At 45.9% G+C, this 25,656-nt stretch overlaps 1 protein-coding gene and 1 long non-coding RNA gene across 11 annotated transcripts in view; one reads left to right on the top strand and one right to left on the bottom strand.

The window, feature by feature from the left end:
* Positions 1 to 1,698: 1,698 nt before the first annotated feature.
* LOC104912657 (uncharacterized) lies at positions 1,699 to 14,231 on the bottom strand. Of its 2 annotated transcripts, XR_014885445.1 has the most exons (3): positions 14,156 to 14,231; positions 9,487 to 11,598; positions 1,699 to 8,448 (listed from the first exon to the last, which is right to left on the bottom strand). It is a non-coding gene; the product is annotated as an uncharacterized LOC104912657 (long non-coding RNA). The 2 variants fall into 2 exon arrangements; XR_014885444.1 differs by lacking the exon at positions 14,156 to 14,231 and having other exon boundaries at positions 3,614 to 8,448; positions 9,487 to 12,769.
* LPP (LIM domain containing preferred translocation partner in lipoma) overlaps positions 13,312 to 25,656 on the top strand; it is a 321,092-nt gene continuing 308,747 nt past the window's right edge. For 5 of the 9 annotated variants that reach the window (XM_085232828.1, XM_085232827.1, XM_085232817.1 and 2 more), the window contains exon 1: positions 13,312 to 13,448. The gene's annotated coding sequence lies outside the window, so the exon portion shown is untranslated. Of the gene's footprint in view, positions 13,449 to 13,729; positions 13,847 to 14,247; positions 14,275 to 25,656 lie in introns of those variants that run through there. The other 4 variants (XM_085232818.1, XM_085232823.1, XM_085232820.1 and 1 more) reach the window with 3 other exon arrangements.

Genomic DNA, 25,656 nt, shown 5'->3' with positions numbered 1-25,656 from the left:
CAGCTTTCTACCTCCTTGTACGGCCTTTCTCCCATCTTGCATGGCCAGGATGAGATCGCACCATGGTGCTGACTCAGCTACAGAAAGGGGTTGCGTCATGAAGCCCTGATGAGGTGAGATGATGCTGTGATGTCAGGAGAGTGGAATCTGCATATCCTGCTGGAATAAACAGACAAACACCAAGCTGAGCTCCTCTGTCATCCCCAGCATTCTTAGATCTTTTTGCCATCTTGCTTGTGATTCAACCTTTTGAGGCAACCTGATGGTTTTTTTTTCTTCCCACTATTGAATCTTTCTCATCTGCACGTTATTCCTTGTCTGAGTTTCCACAAGCAGTGTCTAGACAGATACCAGTGCTCTGCAAGGAAGATGAGTGGAAAAGCACCTTTTTACTCCTGCATATCTAAGAAGCCTTTCTGGGAGGAAGAAAGAACACTTTCTCCTTTGAACAACGCACTGACTATCTGAAATCAGACCGTGGCAGAGGCGGGGAGGGACACGGTGTGTAGGAAATATAATATTCAGGTAGGGCAGCCAACACAGCGCTCCGCTGTGCCTTAGCCCACATAAATCAGCTAGACGTCTCGCAGGCAGAACACTACAAAAAAGGTCTCCAATAAGCACTCCAACACAGAGAAAGCAGAACTTTATGAATCAGCTCCATGTGCGTTGAGGTCAGCAGGGAGGAAGGCAGAAGGACATTAACATAAGCAGAGTCATTTATTAAAAAGCTGAAGCCCAGTGACAGAAGGACAGGAACTGTTGATTTCAGAGGTCGTGTGCAACAACTGCCAGAAAGGGACTTCCCTCGTTCTCTGCTTCTGACCTCCACTCGTACTTTTACTGATCTGTTTTATATCTATATGTTGTGGCTCCCAAACCCTCAGAGCTGAGTTTGCTCTGCTTTTTTTTTTTTTTTTTTTTTTTTTATGTAATGCATTTATTTTAACAGCTTCCCTACACGGACTGTGTGCAGTTCTTTGGGGACAAGACCATTTTTCAAAGTTAGTGCTGCAGAGACAATAAAAAAGAGTTAAAACAGATTAGAATTTTGACTCTTACTATACATCAGCAAAATCTTACTGGAAACCTCAGACAGATGCACAGTAAAAAGGCCAAGCATGCTGCTTCTGTGATAGATTTGCCTGAAATTGCTAGAAGACTCATATAACTTTTCCCTGTTTGCACTTCAGAAATAGATTGCTTCACTTCTTGATCCAAAGTTTGAGCAATTCATGCTTTAAAACCTGCAAATCAAGAGATGTTGGTTGATAACTGTGTAATAATGTGTGACTTCTTTCTTTTCTTTTCCTTTTTAGCATATTTTTGAAGCACGTGAGTCATTGTAGTTTTTCTAGATAGCAGTAATAGTAGAACTCTGCTCCCAAGATTTTAAGGCAGAGCCTTGCAATATGAGGACTGAGCATCAGCTTAGCTATCACTGTCAGCTTAGCTGACACTACACAGAGGTTAAGCTAAATTGCATGGATTGCAGGCTGTGCACTGCAAAGCCACACAGGTTTTGTTTATTACAGGCTAAGAGGGAGCACATGGACCGTTACCACCGCTCAGCTGATGAATGGTAAGTTGCTAAGCTTGTAAGTCTTGAGCCCTTATTTTCTAATTTAGACCTGACACAGGAAATGGAAGACAATAATTAACATGTGGAAGAGGAGATACGACTTTACAATAGACAGAGATGGTGAGATAACTTTATTACATATTTCACTGGATCTTTTACCAAACAGATGATAGATCCATTATAAAGAGTGCACAGAACAAAGGAAACACTGGCATTTGTAGAGATTCTGCTCCGGAAAGCAGCCACAGCATTGGCGTGATGGGTTTCTGTGACTTTTGTGTTTCAGTTTTGTGTGAAGGAACAACATTGTGTCTATTAGACCTGTGAAGTGTTGTGATGTGTGAGTTACACTGACTTTGATTGTGATGAGATTTCAGCCTTGAAGTGTTTCCGTTTATTTCACCCCTTCTGTTTTTCTTTTCTCCCCCCCCTCCCCCCCTTTTTTTTTCTTTCCATGAAGGCCAGGTAGCAGCAGTTTTTCCCCATTGTTTTTTTTTTGTTTTGCTTTTCTCATTTGTTCAGAGGGTAGGGCTGTTTTCCTGCTATATTGTTGCTGCTTTGGAGCTGCCTACACACTAGCTTATCTTAGCTCAGCTCAACCAGCTTGAACTTTTATATTTGATGCTCCTTATCAGCCACAGAAGGTCTTATTCTTGTTCATTTGAAAACTTTTTGAAACAGCCAAAGCTCTATTGATACTTAAATGAAAAGATGTGTGCTGCCTTATGCTCTGATTTAGTTAAACCTTCTTAAAGCTGCACTTAGGATCATAGTCTTGTTTGAGTTGGAAGGGACACTTACAACCCATCTGGCCCAACTCCCTGCACTGAACAGGAACACCCACAGCTCCATCAGATGCTCAGGGTCACATCCAGCCTGACCTTGGGTGTCTCCAAGGACAGGGCAGCCACTGCCTCCCTGGGCAACCTGTGCCTCACCACCCTTAGTATAAAAAACCTTTTCCCCTTGTCCTGTCACAGAAGACCCTGCTAAAGAGTCTGTCCCCTTCTTTCTTATAGCCTCCCTTTAGGTAGTGAAATACAGTATCTATGAAACACTTGATATGCACTTTCACTTGGTATGCCCTCAGTGTATCAGAATGTCAGCTTATACAACTGAAGGTCTTTGAATCGTGTCCTCATACTTTAAAGGCTTTTGCTTTCAGTGAGGCTGAAAAACAACACTCTATATTCCCATGAACTTGGAACATGTAGTTGAACTGGTGGACTGAGGTGGAAATAGAGAATGCATCTACTTGGACAAGACAAAACCCCACCTGGTTCAGTCACATCTCCAGCGATGTCTCCTTAACTTCATCTGTCCAGCTAATCACCCTGGCCATGTTCTACGTCTCCCTTGATGACTTCAGGGCAGTGGGTGCTGCCTGAATGCCTTTGGGACCCCTTCGATCCTGGGGTGTTTTACGAGCTGAAGTCTCATTTGAAAACATGCCTGTAACACCCAAACAAAAGGCTGCAGCAAGGCCGTTTTGCTCCTTCTGAAATGACGTTTCTCATCATTTTAGCTCAAAGGAAATTGCAGCTTTCCGGTTTGATTCAGGAAAACACAAAATGTCAGGTTTTTCTATGGACCAGAGATTTCGGCATTCGTTCAGCTCAGCCAGCAGGTGAGGAGAAGCTTAACAGTAGCACATGGAGCGGGTGGTCACTGTAGTAATCCCCTGAGCAAAGCGCACGTGAAGCTGGAAAGCTCTGAAAGGGAAGTTGGAATGACCCTAACAGAAAACTTTTCCTAAAGGAAACCACATCTGTTCAAACTGGCATGCAGGGCTGTTCTCAGGAGGAGAAAGATGCAAAGTTCAAGGGAACTGCATGCGAAGATACACCATGACTTCACTGGGGTTATATAATGAGCCTCGGTGTGAGGAAGCTCTTTGTTCTATTTACAAACCCCTGTATTACTGACAAGGAAACTTCAGTGGCTGGCTTCCAAGCAAAACAATGAAGAAAGAAAGGTGGGTTATTCTTTGTCTTGTAGCTCCCATAAATCCCCTACAATTCTGCAGTGTGATTTCTTTTTTCTTTTTTTTTTTTTTTTTGCCCCCATGTGTTACCTCATAGCATGTTTTACAACAATAATTACAAAACAATCAAATGTGGGAGCAGTAACTAGAAGTGCATCAGGGAACGCTGAGCCCATTTGTTTGGAAACTCCACAGGTGTTGGTCCCAGCTTTGAAACACTAAGGTTATTGTCTGAAGAATACTGTTTCAGCCACAAAGAGGTCAAATAGTAGAGAACATTCTTGAATATTAAGTGATACCTAAGTCGGACTTGTTCCTCAAAGACAACCTGCCACTAAGGAGGCTCATAAACCAGCACCTCCAATTCAAAAGTGCAAAGCCTGAGAAAGTTCATAATGGGATTGGAACACCAAGGGGAAGGGAAACTACAACAGATACCAAGAACATATTAACATTTTTTAATGGAGGACATTTTCAGCTATGACATACTACTTTGCAACACAGCCACCACTACTAGCTGTGCATTTTTGCTAGTGATGAACAAGAACCTGTATGCCATGCTCATAAAAATCTGCACCAACAGTGTGTGGCTGTCAGGAACATGGCTTGTCTTACACATCTCTGTCACTACAGCTGGAATACACCACCCACTGCCTCACTATTTAGTCTCCAAAAATTTTCAGTGAGCATCAATGAATGTCAATGGGTGCTATTTTTTCTGCATGGAGGAATTCATTCCTACACCTTTGCTCCATATGTGCTTCCAGATGCCATTTTTTCAGACTGCACCCCTGCTGCCATCTGCCACATGGCCACATAATGTAACAGGATATTGATTGTAAGGTTCAACCTCTACTGCCATCCCACCAACATCCACCTCTGGCAAGATGAGCCAACATTGTAAAATAGGAGGCATTACTTTTGGAGCAGCCCTTATAAAAGAGGTTGGGGAATAATGCAGAGAAAGGAACAAGGAATGACTAATCATTCTTCGCTGTAGCACAAGAACAGTGATTTTAATCTTTTTTAAAATCACAATCATTTTTCTCTACTGCGACAGGCTCTCATTGAAGTGAGTTCACGAAGCCAGGTTCTAGGACTCTGGCTCTGCAACTCAGAGACTTCTCTTTACTCCTCAGTACATATTTAGTCTGAATGGTGTAGAGCTGTAATGATGTCTGGGAATTAACCCTTGGTACCTGTTACAAAATCAGTTCTATTTATCTCATGGTGAACATTCTCCCTACTGCCTAAAACTGCTCTTCTTATGCTGCTTTTGTTATTCAAGGTTATTTTATTCCATGAGATGCATGCCTTCACCTTTAGCTATTAAGAAGTTCCCACTTAATTTCCCAGCTATTTTGGGGAAGAAGGCATTCGACTGGTAAAAGCATGTTACGAAGAACTACAAGGTAGGGATAGTCCTTCTGAGTTCAAATTCCATTTCAGAGATCTGAAGTCCCTTATCTCAGCTCTCTATCTAAGAAAATATTTACCCATTATAATGATCTAACTGCAGGAAGGGGCCAGGGTGCTATTTTTCTCAATTGCCTGCCTGTCTCATTGTGGGGTGAGGCTCAACGCAGGGTGTGCACCACTCCCAGGTCCTCGTGGTGCTCAACACCAGCAGCGTCAATTGGTGCAACTCTCAGGGTGACGGTGACAAAATCGTGGCACTCTCAAAGGCTTCCTGACATTTGGATTCTGTGGTGGTATTGCTTGTGCAAAATGGTCATCTCACATAGGCATCTTCAGAGCAGTCAATGCAGCTAAGGCAAGACTAAGTAGCTTTCTGTTCATACCTGAAGGTAAAGCATGAATGGAACCAGTCTGGTTAAGCCTAAGCAGAGCAGAAAAGAGCCCAGATGAAGTCTGGCTGGTTCTGTTGTGTTCCCACAAGCAAAGAGGCAAGCTGATCCCTCTAATTGTAATAAGATATGGTGGGAATGATTATATTCTTAGGTGGCTTGTTGCCTTCAACCCTCCTTCTCTGTAATACTAAATAAAATGAATGCTTCAAGAGTATAGGTCATTTTCCCTGGTCAGCTGCCCAAAGGGAGGGGACAGAGGGTGGTAAACAGCTGACACATGGGTGTAGTCAGCTTTACACTTAATAGTGGAAGAAAGTGGCATTTTTCAGCCTACGCTTGGGAAGAGTGAGATGCTGGACATGTGAGATGGGCGTCCAGAATTTCTGCAAATGCTGGAAGCAATTGGTTGAAATGTAGGCAGGATAATGGAAATACCAACTGAAAACTCATTTTTTTTTTTTCCCTCCCTGTGGTAGGTGTGGGCCTGAAAAATACAAATGATGTCAAAATGTCAGTTTTTGTTGAAGTTTTGAAACCATCTGACCCTTTCTAAAAGGTCTCTGAGCAAATATTTGTAAGCTTTGTATTCACAGGCTCAGTCTGGAGTCCCAGCTCTTGTTTGGGTCATTGCTGTGCTGCTGCAGTGGATGCAGTGGGTCTATAGAATCCAACAAGTAACTGACGCAAATGTGTCATATGAGAAGTGAAAGAATACATGCAGCAGGCTCTGACATTTTTTGCACTGCTCAAGGTGTCAGCAACGTCCAAGATTTCTCCAGTGCAGCCACCCCTTAATATCTGTGCACAAACTCAACATTCTTATGTTTCCTATCAAGTTACTATACTGCAGCAGGGGGAAAGATGGAGCTCCCAGGGTACGTTTACTCTCTAATTATCTGCTAGATTAGAGGCAAGCCATTTGGAAGAGATCTACGAGCAATCTGGTTTAGCTCTCTGCAGACATTCCTCTCCAGCCACAAGCAGCTCATGAGCAGCACAAGTGTAGCTCTAGTGCCAGGGATCTGTCACCCCACTGGCAGCGGGGCTGGGCTGGCTCTTTGGCAATCCTAATTCCTGGGGATGGCTGAGTCCAGGGCTGCTGGGGCATGCTGCATCACTTCTGTGTCCCACAGAGGAATTGGAGCAACCCTTGGGTAGAGTTGCTGTTGGTGAAGGTTAAACATGTGAGTTATAGCAGGTCCCAATTCAGGCTATATTTACATCTTATAAGGTATCTGAAGATCTTAGAGTAGTTGATGGAGTGAGCAAGTCCATGGTTTATTATGCAATTGTATTCTTCCAGAGCCTGGGAAGTAAAGTTGTCTCCTTTTTATAGGTTGTGTACTGAGTCACAGACCCTCAGAGTTGCTGGGTAGGAACGTGCTGGGTAAATGTTTTTCATTATAAAATATTTGTTAGACATGATTCCTTTCATGTTGTGTATGTGGGAATGTATCAATTTCAGCAAGACAGTCTAGGAATTTTTTGTGTGGAATTTCTGGCCAAGATGGTCCTTTGTCGTGGCATGGTCACTACGGGGGTGGCTGGGAGACTGCAGGTCGGGTCTTGGAGCTGAAGCTGGCAAGATGGGGAATTAAAGCAGAATAGTGCCCTGATTTTCAGATGGTGCTGGAGCTCAGATTTGTTTATCGTTGTGTGTTTTTTGTCCTTTACTACAAGGAAGAAAAGTCTTCCAAAATTTTTGAGAATTGTTTTTGTCACAGTAGAGATGGGAAAGTTTCCAGACTCTCTAAGATACTGCAAATGGAGGAAGCTGTTTCCAACTTAGCTTAATCTGCAACTTTCCCAAGGTTCCACATCTGCTCTGTTGCAGAGCAGGAGACTTAACCCCAGTTTCCTACGATGAAAATGATGGTACATAGGCTGCCTTCTTGCTATGTTGAGAATGAACAAAGCTGGCAACCAATAACCAGAGACCCAGGAGCCACATCCTTATCTTTTGGCCATCCACTTTCATTCTCTGTTTAGAAGCTAGTTTGTCAAAATGGTCATAGCATCTGAAACATTTTCCTTCCATGAGGCTTTAAACTCCTTATGACTACTGTAGCAGACAGCTGAGGATTTTGAAGCACTCCACGGAAGAGACCTTCTGAGTCTGCAAATCTACATCAAGACCTTTCCTGCTGCACAGGGCAGTATTTATGACACAATATTTGGGCCTACCTAATGCTCCTGGAATATCCACCTCAAATCATTTCTCTTTGGAGTTAGCCAGACTGCATAGCTTTTCATTTCTTAAACTCTTCCCAGCAGTCTCACCTCAGTTTGGCCCAGAGCTTGGGGAAATAGAGCTGTCCAGGAGCCAAGCAGAAAGTTCAAGTTTTGTTCACATGAAAACCTGTAAGAGAAAGACTGTGCTACCTCTGTGCAGACCAGAAGGTCACTGCATTATTCTGCAGTCTTGTCAGAAAACTCATCTCTGATTTTGCTATTCACTGCAGCTCAGATTGTTCTTCATCCAGAATTTCTCTTTGTATTTTAAACATCTTCTTCTTCTTTTTTAAAAAATCTCTTTTTTTTCCCACTAGTGGAAATCTGATTTTCTCTTCTCCTCCTTTTCTAGTATTTCTGATCTCTGTAATTGTCTTCATACTACACCCATCTTCCTTGATTGAAGGAGCTGTATTCTCGGTTGGCACCTCTAGCTTGCAGCTACTATATTTATATGGCAGTACATATTTTTATGCGCTGTAACTCTTCTTTACAAGAAGAGCCCATAAGATTGATGAGTGAAGCAACATATTTTAAATATACATCTCGTAAATGTGTTAATGACAATATGGGCTATAGGTTCCAGTGGAAATAAGAGGAGGCATTCTTTTAATAAACAATGGAGCGCATCCAGTTTTTCTTCCTACTTAAGTTATTTCCAGCACATTCACTAAAATGCTACCAAATTCAATAATATTTGTCTCTTTTTTGGCTCCTTACATACATAGCTTTCTTCCTTGACAGCAAGTCCAAGATTTTTTGGAGCCAAAGCAGGAATGATGATGTGTTTTTGTTGTTGTTGTTCTTCTAACCAGCTGTCTCTGCTCATCTTGCTGTCTCTAGGAGAAGACATCTGTTTAGTACATTCAATATTTTTGCTTTGATTCTCAATGGGGAGGTCAGAACTGAAGCAAAAATGTCCCCCAAATTATTTGTTACCACAAATATTTCTTTTAAGGCTAGGGTACTTGTTTATTCAATGCAGATTCCTTAAAGAATTTGACCAATTCTCTTGTAAAACAAAGCACTTATGAAATCTGGACACGAGACATTCACCATTAGCAATCTATCATGCTAGATACCAGATGGCATAAAATACAACATATAGTGTCTTCTGCTTTAATTATATCACATCACTCTGAGATACTATAAACCTGCTTTTTTTTTTTTCTCTGCACCAAACAGAGGCCCAGAGAGTGAGGATTCTTAATGAAATTATCAACTTCATTATTACTTTTGTTTGCTAATTGCATTAAATTTCACTAGAAAAATGGTCAAGCAGCCGGGACTAGCAGCAGTCATGGCTTGCCTGTGGCCACAGGGTGCTGGGCAGTCCTTTCTTCCAGACACTAACAACCCTCCTTTCTCATTTACCAAACGTTCAGTCTAGCGAAACACTTCAATCCTTAAATCCACCTCTGTTCAACAGAACGTTTAAACCTAAGCTAAAACCCCACTGGATTCAAATTGGATTTAAGCATGTCCTTAAAATTAACTGTACTGCATTGGCACGTTGTTCAACTGCTTTTTTCAGCAATGGGATTTAGCAGTTTTACAAAGCTTTGGCATTCTTTGCAAGTTTAGCACAGTTACAGTAGAGACAGTTACAGAGCAAAGCAGGGAGAGACACCCGAAACAAGTGCAGAGGGGAATCTGTATGATCCCAAAAGACAATACCGAAGGCCTGAGCTAACCAGAGCTTGTCTTGCTCAAGAACAAAATGACCTGGAATGAATTAGGGCTAATTGGAAGGAAAAACATGGAGTTTGCTGAATCACACGCAACTGAAAGACATGTACAACGATGCAGAGGGGTCGATGATGGGCATATATACTATGGAAAATTATTGGGGGGTTGCTGGAATTTGTATTTCTTACCAGGAAGGATTCCTTCAGAGTTCTGGCCCAGACTTGATCCATGCTGTCCCAGTGCCTGCCCAGCACATGCTTTGCATTCCTGTTTGGATGCAAACATACCCGTAAAGTGGAGAATGACAAAGCTTGGCCCACTATTATTCCTAGATTCCTTCTACCAGGCAGCTAACATGCATATATCTCTAGATCAGGAACATGTACCCTGGTTAGAAATTAATCCAGCCTTGCAGGTTGAGTCTTTTCTCCCTTCTCTGTCTAGCATCTATGCTGGTGTTTCCTCATTCCTTCCCCAGTGCCACAGGAATGCTATTGCTGTGAGCAAGCACTTTGCATGTGCTTCCAAGAACACTGCTTGGAGACCAAAGGGTCAGATGTGCCGCTCGATGTGTTGGTGGAAAGAGTCATCCTCATGGCGAGGGGGTTGAAAAATGCTTTGGCATGGGCCAGAGGAATCTCCAGCTGAACTAATGCTATTCAGTTGTGATCTTTGTCTGGGAATTAGGTGGCAACTGTCCCAAAAATGCACATATAGTGTGTTTTCCAGCATTTCTGGCTTTTACCCATGGCAGGATTAGTTCACCAGGTGGGTGCCTTTCTTGTTGTTCTGGAATTGCTGCTAGTGAGGGAATAGATCAGATCCCCACGACTTCATCTGATTAAGAGCTGAATTGCAGCAAAAATGACTTAATTTAGAGATAAGAAAAGCTTTTCAGACTGAAGCACTGAAATGGATCTTCAAGATATCCTTAGGAGTAAAGCAGGTTTTCGTCTGTCAAGTACAGTTTAGACAGCTTCTCCATCTTTATGGTATGAGGGATGAATTACCATGGATTCAGATTGGATATTAGGAAAAATTTCTTCTGCAAAAGAGTGGTTGGGCACTGGCACAGGCTGCCCAGGGAGGTGGTGGAGTCACTGACCCTGGAGGTGTTCAAGAACCACGGAGGTGTAGCACTGAGGGACATGGGCAGTGGGCAATATTGGGAATGGGCTGATAGTTGGACTTGGTGACCTCAGAGATCTTTTCCAACCTTACTGATTCTATGACCCCATGGCTTCCCAAGGGCTCTTCCAACCTTGTGTCTGCTTATTTGGTTGGTTTTTGTGACATTTGCATCTGAAATCTCACCAAGAAGGAGAGACTCAGATTCTAAACAATGAGGTTTCATCCAGAATTCATGTTGAATTCTGGAAACTTTGCACAGAATCCCTTTGCCTGACGTCTGGTGGGAAGTTGTACTTCAGACTGCTTGTGGTGTATCCTTTCTTGCAGAGGGAAAGCACATGCATGCTTTAGGTTTCTAAGGGCTCCTCAGACACAGGAAGGTGAACTGCCTGGTTTAAAGTTGTACAACACAGGAAAAGAACAGAGACCAGGTTTCTAGTCGTGTTCCTTAACCACTAAAAACTTCATTTCCTGAATTAATATTGGTCCAAGCTGACTCTTGTATTACTGCCTCCTGAGTGGCCTATGCTATGTCAGGCATTTCAGTCTTGTGCTGTTTAATTCATTTTGCTGCTATGATGTAGGGTGCGACAGATATTACCAAAGGAATGATTGCACATTGCCAATATTTTTTATTCTTTCCAGGCAAAGAGCAGATTTTCACAGCCAGGCTCAGCACCTTGAAGTTTCAACTTTCATTTCCAAAATCTATGATATTGGTCATGATAGGAAATTGGAAAAAATAGAAAACGCGCTCTGCTTGACAAAGCAGTGACCATTTGGGGCAGCTTGTTGCAAAGGTAATGGGCTGGGAATCAAACTTCTCTGCTGTGCTGCAGAGGATTAGTCACAGTTCACCTACCTGCAAAATGGAGGCAGCAGGAATACTATCTCATGCTTTGGAGGCCCAAAGCTTACAGCGTTTGAGATCATTCAAAGGAAGCTGTTATGGGCGTGCAAAGTATCCTCTCTTCTGTTAACGCGGCTGGAAAATTGCATAAGCTTGATGGATAAAGAAGCAATAACTGTTGGATATGGGACAACGAAAATATTTGACCACTGGTTTACTTTGAAATCCTAAATGGAGAATGCGTGTCTCTCATCTAGGGCCAAATGGTTTCATTTAGTTCTCAGATACTTCCCCTAAATACCGGTTGACTGTTGCAGATCTGCAAAAAAAGACTTCATGGAGAATAAAAGTAATAATAATAATAATAAAAAAAAAAAAAACAGGCAAAAATTCCTCTGTACATTTGCTTCTATGCTACAAAGCAGGACTCCGGTGAGCCACAACAACACACTGTGACTGACAACCAATGGTGGCAGCAAGTCCCTTGTCACAACCACCCAATCCTTGCAGCACCACTGAGAGCCTTCCTCAGAGCCCAGCGAACGCGGCCTTGAGTCTGGTGGTCAAAGCACTCAGTTAAGAGACACATGGACTGCTGCACGGCCATGGAGGGAACTGCACCCACGTCTGCAGGACAGTGGGCAAAGCCTTTGGCACTCAGCACCCAGCCCTGTCCACCCGTGCTTTAAGCAGCAGCTGTGCCCGTCTTTCACAGCAGGCCTTGCTTGTGGTATTACTGGCACTCGAGATACACCTACGGCACGGGGCCCTGCTGACTCATGTGCTATTCTGCTTTGGTTTTGGATCCCAGCAGGGTTTAGATATAGGCTAGGCATCTAGGACAGGGGGGCAAGGATAGGGTATTTCTAGTTACAGTGCTTAGAAACCTTGTGTGGCTCTGATGACAGGCTGGTGCCAGTGCTTCTGATAGCATCTGCCCTCAGCAGTGCTCCCTGTCCCTTGAAGGAATTTGGCAGCCCTGGTACCCAGGGCCAGGGCAGGACACCAAATGGGCCCCAAACAGGGAGCATTTGTACCACAGTTGGTTTTGAGATGAGGCACGCTTCCCAAGCAGTGGCATCTCCTGGGGTCTCCAATCCACCAACATGTGGGTCTGGGGAGCACTTCCTTGTTTTGGAGAATTCAGCAGCCAGAGAGGGAAAGAGGGAGGTTGGATCTGAACTCTGAGCTTCAGCTTCTGAAGCCTTTTAGGCGCGTAATGTCCTTTTTTGGGTTCTCGTGTGCAAACTTTCTGTTCTGGGGATGTTAAGCAGTGACTGCAGACATTAAAGCTGGTAATGGGGTAAGAGTGTAAACATCTTCTGAAAGCGCACAGCAGAGCTCTTGATTGTCAAAGTGAAATACATTTAGAGTGCTTAAAATCTCATCCAGTGTTCTCTTTCCAAATGAGTAAGGCTTGGCACTGGGCCCCTGAACGCAGCCTAACCCTTCTGCCTTCTCCTGCTCCTCAGGACGAGTGTGATCCCAGGCTACAGAGCTGCAGACCCAACCTAGACCCATCATCAAAACAATCACTCAAAATCTAAATTATTTTAATTCCAGTTTTTTTTTTTTTTTTTTTTTTTAAATCAATAACCACAAAACAAACTGAAAGAAAGAGCAGAAAACACGGTTTCCCTCTCCCAGCTCCTTAGGTTTTGTATGAAATCTATGATGCCTGCTCATAGGCAGGTCTTAGAACCTTTGTAACCCCGAGCATCGTCCACCTCTGTGCACTTCCCCCGGCTGGGGAAGAACAGAATAAAACATGTCAGGAAAAGAGCCCCAAAACCGCAGCACAAAACTCCTCCAGGAGAAACTGAACGCTGGGATCTCTGCCCGGGGCTGGGCGAGGGGGTGCGGACGCCCCAGGGCCTACCCCCGAGTTTCGGGGCGGGGGAGCGATGCTCGCAGGGTCTGGGCCGGAGCGGCATCGCCGTTCCCCCACCCCCGAGGTGCCGCGAGCTGCCGCCCCAGCCCCGGCCCCAGCCCTTACATGGACAAATCTGCCTGCAGGGAAAGGCAGGAATTTGGGCCCTTGACGTCAGCCCCGGGCAGAGCGCAGCAGCCCGGCGGGGCGGGAGGCAGCGGCCGCCGCTTTCGCTTTTTGTTTCGGGGGTGTCCCCGGGAGCTCGGGGCTCGGAGCCCACCTCCTCCGCCGGAGGGGAGGTAAGGGAAGCGAGGGGGGGGGGGGGGGGGCGCGGCATGAAATGGGGGGATGCAAAAGGACTGGAAAGACCGGAGGGAGGGATGCGAAGGGCGGAGTGAAACAGAGCCGGGTGGGGAAGACGGGACGGCGGGGATCAGAGAGGCACGGAGGGGGCTGGGGGACCCGCGGGAGGGGCCGACTGGAGCCGGGGAGCGGAGCGCGGAAGGGGCCGGCGGCGGGCGGAAGGGGCCGGCGGCGGGGCCGTGGGGGGCCGGGGGAGGAGCGCGGCCGAGCCGGGGCGGAGCGGGGCGGGCCGGAGCTCCACCGCGACCCCGGCCCCGCCTGTTGGCCCACCCCTGCCGCCTCCTCCCGCCGCCGCCGCCGCCGCGCTCGCCTCCGCTGCCTCCTCCCCCCCGAGGTATTGTTGCGAATAATAACTTGACCCCTTCCTCTCCCCCCCCCATCCCCGCCCGCCGAGGCAGCTGTGCAACAGCTGGAGCCCCCCCGGCCGGGGCGGGTCGCTCCGCCGGACGCCGGAGGGAGGGGGGGTCCCGCGGTTAGCTCCTCCCCACGCCCGGGGCACCGCGGTCCCCCTGGCCCGGGGCGAGCGCGGCAGCGGCTCCGGGTGGGGCGGTGGTGGGAGCTCCCCCCGGCCCCCTCCCCCCGCCAGTGCCCCCTCCCCGGGCTCGGCTCGGCCCCCTCCCCCCGCCGCCGCCCGCAGGTGCACCTGGTCGGGTTCGGCCATGCCCCCCCCGCCCTTCGCCCGGGTGGCGGTAGTCAGTAACAAGTTAAGTAAAGCCGTGGCAGCTTTTTATACACCAGGGGAGGCCCAGCCTTCCCCAACAGGTAAGTACTGTAGAAATTTCCCACACCCTTACGTCACCCAAGGGCTTTTTTTTTTTTTTTTTTCTCTCTCTCTCTCTCTTTATTCTTTTTCCTTCTCCCCTCCTCCCCTGTTTCTCTCCCCTTTCAAACAGACAACTTGTATTCCTGCCATTGTGCAGGAGAGCTGAGCAGTCTCCACGCCCTGGGGCTGTGCTTGGGAGAAGGCAATGCTCCCGAGTAGGAGGTGTTGATGGAGAAAACTGCTGTAATTGCTCTGTACTTCGAGGAGCAGCGTGGCCCCATGGGTGCACAGTGTTGGTTTCTGCTGCTTTCTTTTCATATGGGCTTTTCGGTTTCTACGTTCATGTGAAATTGGCCCTGCTGTTTGGTTCAGGGTTCAGGTTCCTGTTTGGTGGCTGTTTCTGAGCAAGGTGATTTGGTTACACAAAGTTTTAAGAGTTTATGGGATCCATTGTGCTGGCCACTGCATCTTCCTACATATCCATAGTTCTGTGCAGAAAATAGTTGTGACCCATGTGGAATGCATAGTTTCACACAGAAGCCTTCAATTTTGGTGAAACAGTCCAGAATTGACAGGTTCTTTGCTTCCTGGATCTATTTCCTGTAGAATTCATGCTTATACCTTCCAGGAATGAGTTTTTGGACAAAATCTGAGAAATTAGGGAGCTCCTGGACACCTGTGGTGTGGGTCATGTAGCAGGTGTTGGCAATCATGCAATTAATTACCAGTATGGGTCTGAGGAAGGCAGAGAAATGCCTGGAGTCACAGATGGGACCCAACGTTTCATCTGCCTGTTACTAACAGCTGCTCCCTGTCCTGCCTGCAGCAGTGTGATCTGGGGACAGGATGGACTTTCTGCTTCTCTGTGCAGCAGGTCTGCCCCAGACAAGGCTCAGTAGTGCTCCACAAGATGGTATTTCCCTCAGGAAACATATCCATCCGAGGACAAAGATGTGCCATATAAAACTTTTCTCTGCCCATTGTCCTACTCTCTCTCTCCCTGCCCACCCACAACAATTCATCCTGAGTTTATTATCTCTGTTATTCCCCTCTTTTGGTTGCATGGAGTTTTGTTAAGACGGCTCCCTCTGAGTAGAGCTCAGGAGCAACTGGAGGCCACTGTGGGCCTTTTGGGTTGCTCTGGAGGGAGGTTGTGGGTAGAGTGGTGTGATGGGTCAGTTGGGCCTTGAGCTGATCTCTGTGCATAGAGAACATCTGAGTGGTTTTTAGGGCTTCCTCCACAGAAACCAGACCTGCCACAGGCCCTATGTAAGCTGCAGCAACCTTGTAGGCAGCAGGATGAACTCCTGGGTGGGGAAGGAGGATGTGCCCAGAGAAATGAAGCTGAAGTGGTATCTCATGGTAACTCCTGTAGGTACAGGCCCAGCCTGCAGTAAATTCATGTTGTCATGATCTCGTGTGAAACCAGGGCGAACCAGCAAGAATGGACCTGTACACTGGTGGGCTAGGGCTGGTTTTCAGGTCTAGTATCCCAACAATCATGGTGGGGGTACAGAAAAGTTCAGGTGCAGTTCTGCTGCCTCCTGCCTTGGAACCTTCCAGAGCAAATCGGGCATCAAAGGTGCCTTTATTTAACCGTGCTGTGTTTCTGAGAGATGATGGGCTGCTCTCCTGTACTACACCAGTTCCCGATTCTGGTAATTCAAATTTCCAAACGATGTAAGTGCAAATTCGGTTGGATGCTGCTTGCCAAAGTGCATGTTCCCTGAGGATGTGAAGCTCTGGAGCTGGAGCAGTGAGTTTTGCAATGCGCTGAGACAAAGTGTCAGCTACACTCTCAGTAGAGCCGAAGTGCTTTTAAATATATAATGATCATCAGTATATATTTTTAATTAAAAGTTTATAGTACAGATTACGGTATGGAGGGCTGGGGTCAAAGTGGAGACAGCAGTCATCTCATTTTAGTGCTTGACTGTTGCTTTGTTTGTTAATGTCACTGCTTGGGTTTGACTGTATAACGTTTGCTAACAAACCCAGAGCGATTCCCTTCTGCTTTGTGAAGTCTGGTGGAGAGTTTTGTGAGAAGGATGGCAAAAATGCTAGGGAGCTGTAAAACCTCAGAGTTTAGTATCATAGAATAATAGAGTCGTTAAGGTTGGAAAAGACCTCTAAGGTCATCTAGTCCAAATGTCCACCTACCATCAATATTGCCCATTGACCACGTCCCTCAGTGCCACATCCCCACAGTTCTTGAACACCTCCAGGGATGGTGACTCCACCACCTCCCTGGGCAGCCTGTGTCACTGCACCACCACTTTTTCTGAGAAGAATATCCAACCTGAACCTCTCCTGGACCAACTTGTGGCCATTTCCTCTTGCCCTACCAAAAACTTGGTCAGCAGTTTGGCGTTGCTCCTACAGAAAGAACGCGCATTAGAAAGGTGTCACAGAAGTGATAAATGCTGGGGAAAAGGAGTCTGTTCCCTTGTGCCACTACTTGGGAAATGTTGGATGAAAATGAGTGATTCAAAGTGAAAAGAAGTAAATGCTTTTCTGTGTAATGTGTAACTAAATGGTTGGATTTATCATGCAGAATATGGCTGAGGGCAAGAATTGAGCCAAGTCAGGAAAGAAGATAGGATAGTTGTATGACTATCAGGTGCTTTGCCAGGTAATTGTGTTGCCTTCTGTATCGTGAACATCTAATTGGAAAGAAAAAAACCATTTCACACAGGTTTCTGTGAAACATCTCTTGCTGGCTTTAGCTGGAGAAAAGCAGTAGCTTTTTTAGCAGTAGCAAAACAAATGGTTTGCAATAAGGCAGTTTCCATGCATCGGTGGGAACACACACCCTCAGGGTGCCACAACATTCCTTGCTCATCATGGTTGTGCAAACAGAGAGAACTCAGTAGCATTTCATTCCTTGTCAGGCATCTGAATGGTGGACCCATGCTGCAGTGCCTTTCTCCTAATAAGCCTGCCTGGCCACTGGGCTTTGAGCTGGGTTCCAGCCATGGGCTGGTCCTTCACCCCGCAGCCTCTGGCTGCCTGAAGTTCTGGGGAGCTCTTCAGGTGTCATGAGTCCAAACGCTCATCCCTGAGGGTGCACTGAGAGGTCTTGGAGGTGTTCTAGTGATGACAAAGAAATGTGCGTTTCCTTTAGGTATGCCAGTGTCTCTAAGGCGTTTTACTTTTTAGACATAGATAAAGCTTGAGGGAAGAAATACGAATACAAATTTGTGTCTGTATGATCTACCAGAAGTCTGGGATTCAGCACCTGTGCTTGCTTTATGCATGTGTGAACAAGACAATGAGACTCTCACCTTTTATTCAGATAATGATTTACCCCACTAAATCATCGTCTCCCTCTGCTCTCACAGCAGGGCAATTCTGCTAAAAGCTAGAGAGCTTACTGGAACTGCAGCCACATTTGAAAAGCAGGCAAGAGTGGGGGAGATGGAAACCGTACTTTATCTAAGGATGTGGGTTACCGAAGACACTGATTTGGAAGGCACAATAACTTTAAAGAGTGTGGGTTACCTATAGGAAAATACAGGACTTGAAATAACTTATAAACAACAGTTCCAGAGGAAATATCAGATGGCAGATGTTGCAGTCGACTTTTACATGTGCACCAGGAGTCTCTGAAGGACGGCATCAGTAAAGCAAGAAGAGCTCAGAGTTTTACTCCTCTTAACATCAGGAGTGTTTTGTTTTGTAAAACAAAAACAAACACAGAAAAGAAAACAACAAATCAAACCGAAAACCACAGACCAAAAAAAGCCCACAGAGTTAACAAGCTTTTGACAGCTTGTGCTTGCCCAAGGAGTGGAGGTTAGCTGTGTGCTGGGCTCTGCTCTTTCTGCTCCTCCTACATCTGGGCATGGCAAGCAGGTAGAGTTCAGAATGTTTCTAAGCAAGCATGAAAAAAAAAAAACCCACCCCACTACCCACGCTTAATCATTGTGATTAAGGTTACTGGTAGAGACACCTCAGTGCAGAGACTGCTTTAATCTCAAAGAGTTGGTTTCAATCATGTTCTGAGCAAGCGCGAGAGCTGGCATGGAAATGATCATTTTAAGTAGCTGTCAGCAAGTCTCTGTCCTTTTAGGTTGTTGGTATCTGTTGTTAGAATCTGTGGGTGACAGTGACACACGTGTGAGTCACTCAGAAGCGCTCCCAAACTATCTCAATATGCTCAAGAAAGGAAAACAAACATCGGTAGAGCTGCGGGCTGCTGATAACCTTTTCTTAGAAAAAAATACAAGTTTTGATCATTTCTTAGTGAGGATTGCTTCCTTTGTGGTGTCAAGGGCTACTCATAATACAGTGATTCCTCAGTAACCCCGTAATTACTTTATTTGATCTGAGGGTGTGGTGGTGATGGGTTGATGGTTGGATTGGGTGATCCTTAAGGTCTTCTCCAGCCTTAGTGATTCTATGAGTTGGGATGCTTGAGGGTCTCTGCCGTTGTTTCGCCAGTTGTGATTCAGTGTGAAGTGGACAGGGCTCTTTGGGATTAATTCCTTTTGGAGGGATCCCATTTTGCACATAAGTGGGTTTATGCACTTGAGCATCCTCTGAGTAGATGCCTTTCAGCACTTGGCTGCCTTCCTCTCTCTGCTGCTGCTGCCCAGTGATGCTTCAAGGCAGGCAAACTTCCGCCAAATCTTGGATGGCTGTGCTGCCAGTGGAATAGTTAGTTGAGATTTAATATGGCCATTATCTTAAGGTAATAAAATATCAACTAACTTGCCATAACTATCTTGTTTAATGTCTATTAAAAGCCCCACATACTTCATTGACTGGGTGAAATTTAATAGAAGTTCAGCTAAGCATTTATTGCTTATTTAATTTAAAAATAAGTTGATCTCCACAGTTGGTAACAGTCACTGAGGATTTAATTAACATTCAGTAAACTACCCTGTTAGCTCTGAATTACACAGTCAGGTCTTGTTTATGCATCCATTTGTAACTCCCCCCTTCCCCTGCTTCAGGCCAGTGGATGTCAGCGTCAGGAGCGGCAGTTCTTCCTTCTTCTCTCTCATCCTGGGCTCCTGATTGCTGCTCCAGCTGAAACCTTTGCCAGGGTTGCACAGCTCAGTAACTGGCAGCCTGGCCAGTGTGCAAAGTAGGGAGGATGAAGGAGGCTGATACAGGTTGGTTTGAGAAGAGGCTGTGAGATGGGTACGGGTGCCTTGCATGAGAAGGTAAAAGCAGTTCAGCTGCATGCTTTGGTTATTTAAAATACATCCTCTAGGGCTTTTTCAGCAATGAAGCAGGCTGTATGAAACTCAGTTTTCTGAAGGGAAAGTTGGGGTGTTCCACAGGTGACTTGCAGCCAGTCCTGCTGCAGTTCTCGTGTTGGTTGTGCCCTGACTGCTGTAGTTTTGTATGGCACTGGGTGTGCATCATCTGTGTGCCGTACACCTGTACCCCAAGGAGTTCTCTCTATTTTAGCAGTTTATTACCTCACCTTAACAGACTTGAATTACTCTCCCTAATGAGGCAAGCTTGAATGAAGGCAGGGAGTCTCAGTCAGTATGCTGCAGCAGGGACTGGTTGAGAGGATGCTTGGATTAGCAGCTAACAGTGGTAGCTCTGGCTGCACATCTGCCCTGCCTTGCTCTGGTGGCAGCCATGTTTGTGTTTCAGCTCAGCCCTGAAGGAGGCCAACTGGCTTGAAGTGAGCACACCTCATGGCTTGAGGCGTGCTTTGCTTTTCGTGGGTTTGGGCAAATTTTGAGAGATACCTCAAGCTAAGACTGAGGCCAAGAGAAGCCTTTAATCTGGATTTCACAAGACAAGCAGATAGTGATTGCAGTAGCCATGTGGCAGTGCTGTAGTTAATTACAAGCTACACACTTGGTTAAAATCATGGTATTATAGTTGTGAAGTCCAAGCACTTCAAATCTGCAAAATGCAGGGACGAGAGTCGTCAGTGAAACTTTAATTTGACCCCCCTGCAACTAGATATTATGATACAGGCAATTAATTGCTAGAGCACCTACTCTTTATGCTCAGAATGGAAGGTGATACTTAATGAGCAGCTATTTGGTGTCTTTTTTGTGCAGTTTCTGGCCCCAGGCCTTATTTACCGCATGCTATTCAAATCAAGGCTGAATGCAGAATTATTAATTTCCTTTTAATGCTTTTCTAGAGTTCTCTTTGCTCTTCCATTGAAGCATTTTGCACGTTGGGGTGACTATTTTTGTGGTGCCCTCCTGAGGTAAATGAAAATTATTCTTGCCATTTTACTGATGGGGCACCAAGGCTTGGTGAGGAGTGAAGCTGAGAGTCGTGTCATCCCTGGCGTTGAAATGCAGGAGGAAAAAAAGCCGTTTAGACCAGGTTTGCAGTCATAACTGATAACCAGAGAAAAATAGCTAAAAAAGAAGTTTGTAAATACAGAGTGAATTTAGTATCTTTCCACCCAACTCTGAAGGTTACTCTGAATGTGCATTGCAGTTGGACTTATCTTTACAATCCATCTCCCTCATCTTTTTCACTTTTACCAGCCTCCTATGCGTTATTGTCATCCTTGACTGGGGGCCGAGAACTGTGTGTGGGCATCAAAGTGCCTGGCTAAGTGTGGAAGCTGGTCTTTGCCTCTGGCATTTGGATGCTTTTGAATCCAAGCTGTGATAGTGGGAGGTCCAAAAGTGGACCATGAGAATGGTTGAAGTCCAGGTGATATCTATGTATAACATATTTCACTGAGTAGAATAAGGGGAATGGAGACTCCACATCATCAGTATATTCTTCAGTAGCTTTTTTTCCTGTGTACGTAAGACCACCAATTTTAGGCTTCCTTTAGAGCTGTGGTGGTTCTCCATCACTTGTATAGGGGGATGTTTTGTGGGAGACTGCCTGTCCTCACAATGCTTGTTCTGCTTTCTCTAGCACAGTCCCACTTTGGTGTGTTCACAGGGGATTCTCTCCTTCCTAGAGTTCCTGGGGATGTGCAGAGCAATGCTTGGGAAACACAGCACTGCATCTTTGCCATTTAAGGAAGGCTTGATGAACCTTCTCCATAGTAAGTCTGAAATTCAAGTGCATGAGTAATCCAGCTGAATTCTCTGCAGCCACTTGTGTGCCTAAAGATATGCAAGGGTTTAAGCATGTTCCTGAACCTAATTTACTTCGAATCCTAATTTACTTCAAATGCAGACAGATGGGGGAAGAAACAGTGGGCGAAAGGGTTCATGTTATCTAGAGAGAAGTCTGGCTTCCTTTGTTCTGAAGCGGTTCTGTGGCATGCAGAATGGCAGTACCCTCACTGCAATAGGCATCCTCATACAGAGCAGGAGATCACCTTGTGAGTGCAGCAGATAAATCCTAAACCTCTAACAGTGGCATTAGGCATACCTCTGTGCTACTGTAGGGATGATGGCAGCTTTCTTGGCATGTAACTCCTCTTTCAGAATAGATAGTTGGGACTGAGGCCATAGCAGCAGCTGAGTTTAAAACAATACAAGCAAACATGCTTTTCTGAGGCACTCCACCCATCCAGGTGTCTGAAGTGTCTGGGGAAAAGGATGGCAGCTCACGAAGTGCCTCTGCTCCTTGTTTCGTTGCTTTGCACAGCGTGTCTTACTCTGCTGAGTGAGGCAGTGCTGTGGAATTGGGCTGTGAGTGCATGTGGAGGCTGTGGTTATCAATAGAGAGCTGGAAAAGGGAAGGAGCTGTGAGAGCAGAGCTCACTTCCTTACTGCACACAGGGGTCCCTGCAGGGCATCTTTTTTTGTAAGTTATTCTGCGTGAGATCAGCTTATATCCCCTCACTGTACTTACGGCATCTGTATGTTGGTTTGTGATCCCCACCCGCTGCCTTATGAGTAGGTATGGGTTGTCACCTCTTCTTTACACTGCCTCGTATATTCCTTTTCTGCCATGTTCCTTAGAGTGAAAAAGAGGATTCATGCTCCAAGATGTTACGGTGGCTGCCTGCATGGGTCATGTCCTCCCTTGGAGAGTGTGAGGACACTCACAGGGTTGTCATACCCATACCTGCACCACTGAGTTCCCTGCATGCAGTAGCCTGTGCTTCTGGTCTGAGTGCACCCTTTTTTTTCTTCTGCCTGGGGTGGTGTTTTAGCTCTTGGATTGTTCTGTCACATCCAAGAAGTTCTCACAAAAGTGATCTGCTGGCTCTAGGTTTGTTTTGTTCAGGGCTGCTCCCCATACCTTGAAGGTAGATTGCAGCGAAGCAGGAACAACCTTATGGGTTGTTGTTTTTTTTTCTTTCTTTTTTTCTTTTTTCAACAGCTCTTGATAAATTTCTCATGTCTCAGATGGTTTGATTCATACCTGGCTAAGGGTGTGCCCTCATTCATGGGTGGAACTGGGTGTACAAAGCTGGCTGTGTGTATCAGGAAGTCCCACGTTGGATCCATCTGGTCTAATTCCAGCTATTCCAGTGGAAGCGCCTTTTAGGACAGGAATATTTTCTGTGTGTTTTAGCTGTGCACGTTCTACTGGAGGTACAATGGAGATATTTCCAAACATTTTTGATCTCCAGAACAAGACGAGGCCTATCCACCTCGTGAATGGCATGAGTAGTTCTGGGCACGATGTTGCTATGTTTGAGGACTCCTACTCACCCTTCTCACTGTTTTGCTTCCCTATTCCATGGACACTGTTGTCTTGTGTTGTCTGTATCTCTAACTATGAACTGTAGCCTCTTGGTTGTTACAGTATCCAGAGGAGGGCGGTGAGCTCTCCGAGCTGCGTGTGTTGGAAGTCCCGGGAACCCAAGCAGAGGCTTTGCCTGCAGTGAGGTCTGCTGAACTCCAGTCCTGGGAGCTGAAGATAACCCAGACAGTGCTGGTAGGAGGGCAGAGGGTTTGACATGGGGACAGAGATTGGTTATGGGGGAAGATGAAAAGGATGTCAGAAGTGTGTGTTAGCAGAATGTGACTAAGATGGAGACCTGATAAGTATTGAAATGTATCTGCGGTGGAAAGGAGAGCAGCAGCTTCTGGCAGAGCAGCGCTGTATGTCTAGGATTTGCAGTGTGGTGCAAAGCAGTTCTGAGTCATGTAAGTCTAATTCTAAGTCACATAAGGCGCTGGTGTGCTATTGCAGGTAATTAGCGTATATAATTCTTATCATGAAGTTGCTTGTGTCCATTTAGAACATACTTGGGCTCTTTGCTGGGGAGCTCTGTTCCTGCAGCGCTCTTTATGGTGGCCCCTGAGCTGTGCAGGCTCCTCTGTCTCATTCCTCAGCACTTAGTCACCGGAGGCCTTTGTGGGAGGGAGGGACACCCAAGAGTAATGTGTAACCTGCTGCAAAGTCCCCTGCCAGCAGGAATTTGGGTGGCTCATCAGCTGCAGCATGGCTTCTTGGAGCCCGCAGACCTACTGGCCGAGAGCACTCAAGGCAGCACCTCATGCCTCCATCCTCGCTTCAGACGGTGATATCTGGGAGGGGAGATAAGGCCACATGTGCAAATACAGAGTGTGGGTTTAGGTCTCGGTCCAGCATTCACATCCATAAATAAGCCAGTTCCTTCCTTGTGATAACTTTTGTGTGCACTTCACAAACACAAACCAGCTAATCACAGCAGATGTTTGGCAGCAGCTTGAGCTCATGAGGAAGTTAAATAGCATTGCACTTTTCTAGAGAGATGCTTGGGATCCAAGCAGCACCCGTTAGAGGAACACGTCTGAGCTGGGACACGTCCACGGCAGTGTGGGCTCAACTTTGCATAGCACTGCCTTGGTGACGTCGGGCTGTACCAACCACAGCAGAACTTCCTTCAGTTTTTCAGGGGGGAGGTGGGATTTAGACCTGGATATGCACATACACACTTGGTTAAAACCCAATTAAAAGGAGGTAGCAGTGGATTTTGTTTGCTGCCTTGCCTTTTTCCAAAAACTCCCTGCTGCTTTGTTTTCCCTTACTTTTTAAGCGGAACTTGGGGGTGTTTGGCTAATTGTTTTCAAAGAGTATGAAGCTATGGCACATCACAGAAAAGCAAGAAATAAGGAAGGTTCTGTAAGTCAGCGTAGCCTCCAAGATCCATACCCATCTTAATAAAATTCAGCTGCACAAGGGGAAAAAGAATCATCCTGGTGTATGGATTATTAGTGCCTATCTGCAAAGAGCAGCCTGACCTAAAGCAAGTTCCTGCTGCAACTGGATTTTTTTTGGTGGGTGCTTAGGAAGATGATCAGGATGTTTTAAATGTTTGGCTTTCGTGTTTAAAAAGGGCCCAGGATTGTACTTGTTTCTCCCAGCTTCTATTTTGTGGTGATTTTTGCCCCGAGTTTCAGGCAGGATTATAAGGCTGCTGAGTGGGGTGTGAGGCAGCAATGGGACAGTTCTGAATTACAGATAAATCAAGGACTTTTTGTAGGCGTTTCCTCACTCAGATCTTTGTTGTTCTCTGCTAAATATGAATCACAGCTCAGGATATCAGCTTCTCCTGTTCAGCATCCCGTGGAGAAGCCTCCAGTGTATTCTGGTAGCACGGTGGCTGTGGACTGCTAATCTCCATCATCATTCTGAACCTGCTCCTGGTGCTCCCTGTTTGCCAGGCGCGTGCATCTGACTCACCCTGTGCTTTCTGCAGCCACCGCTGCCTGGCCTTTTTGTCTGCATTAGTTTAATTGACTGAGGCGCTTGCAGGAGAAGCTATTCATTCCCCTGGTAACTGTACTTGACAATCAGAAGTTATTCTTGGGGTGAAGGACCGGTGTGGATTTGTTTTCCTTGGCTGCAGATCCATAGCCCCTAATAGTTTCTCACTAATATGAGCCGAGGTTGACTTGGTTTGCCACTAATTAAAAGCCAAAAGGATATGCGGTCCTCTCTGCAATAATTACCCTCAGTGGGAAATGGAAGGGAGCTCTGAGCTCTGCTTGCTTCCCACTTGTTTCCAGGACCCTCTATTTCACCATTTTATTCACACCAGCCATCATGCATGGGGAGCTCATTCCCTTGACTAAAGGAGGGTCAGGTCTTACTGTCAGAGTTGCCATGAGTTTGTGCTTGAATCCTTTCTCAGCTGAAAGTTGCTTCTGGATGAAAGGAAATATAGGGAAAAAGTATGCAGATGTTAAAAATGTTATGAAACCTCACAGCAACTTTTTCTGGGGGGGGGATTGGATTTTCTTGGTGGGAAGCTGTTAAAAGACAGAGATGTGTGCGTACCCCATGTACTGGAGCATGTTTAGTCTCTGCTTTTTTTGGGTTAGAAAATAAGAAAAGGTTTTGACTACACTCATTACTGGGAACTCTGAAGCAGCAGCTGGAGTTCCTAGATAGTTTGGTTTCTATCAGTAATTGGTTTCAGATATGCATTAACTTTGATTCACACATTGCTCTGGGCCCAGTGGTGCGGTGAGAGATGTCTTCTCCTCCCTGCTCTCTCTCTGCATGTGTCATTGGATGGGCTGGATAGCAGGGCAGCC

Source organism: Meleagris gallopavo, chromosome 11 (genome assembly GCF_905368555.1).
Source record: "Meleagris gallopavo chromosome 11, MGAL_WU_HG_1.1, whole genome shotgun sequence".
In the NCBI taxonomy this organism is placed as follows: Eukaryota; Metazoa; Chordata; class Aves; order Galliformes; family Phasianidae; genus Meleagris; species Meleagris gallopavo.
This window is presented reverse-complemented; position numbering and strand designations above follow the sequence as displayed.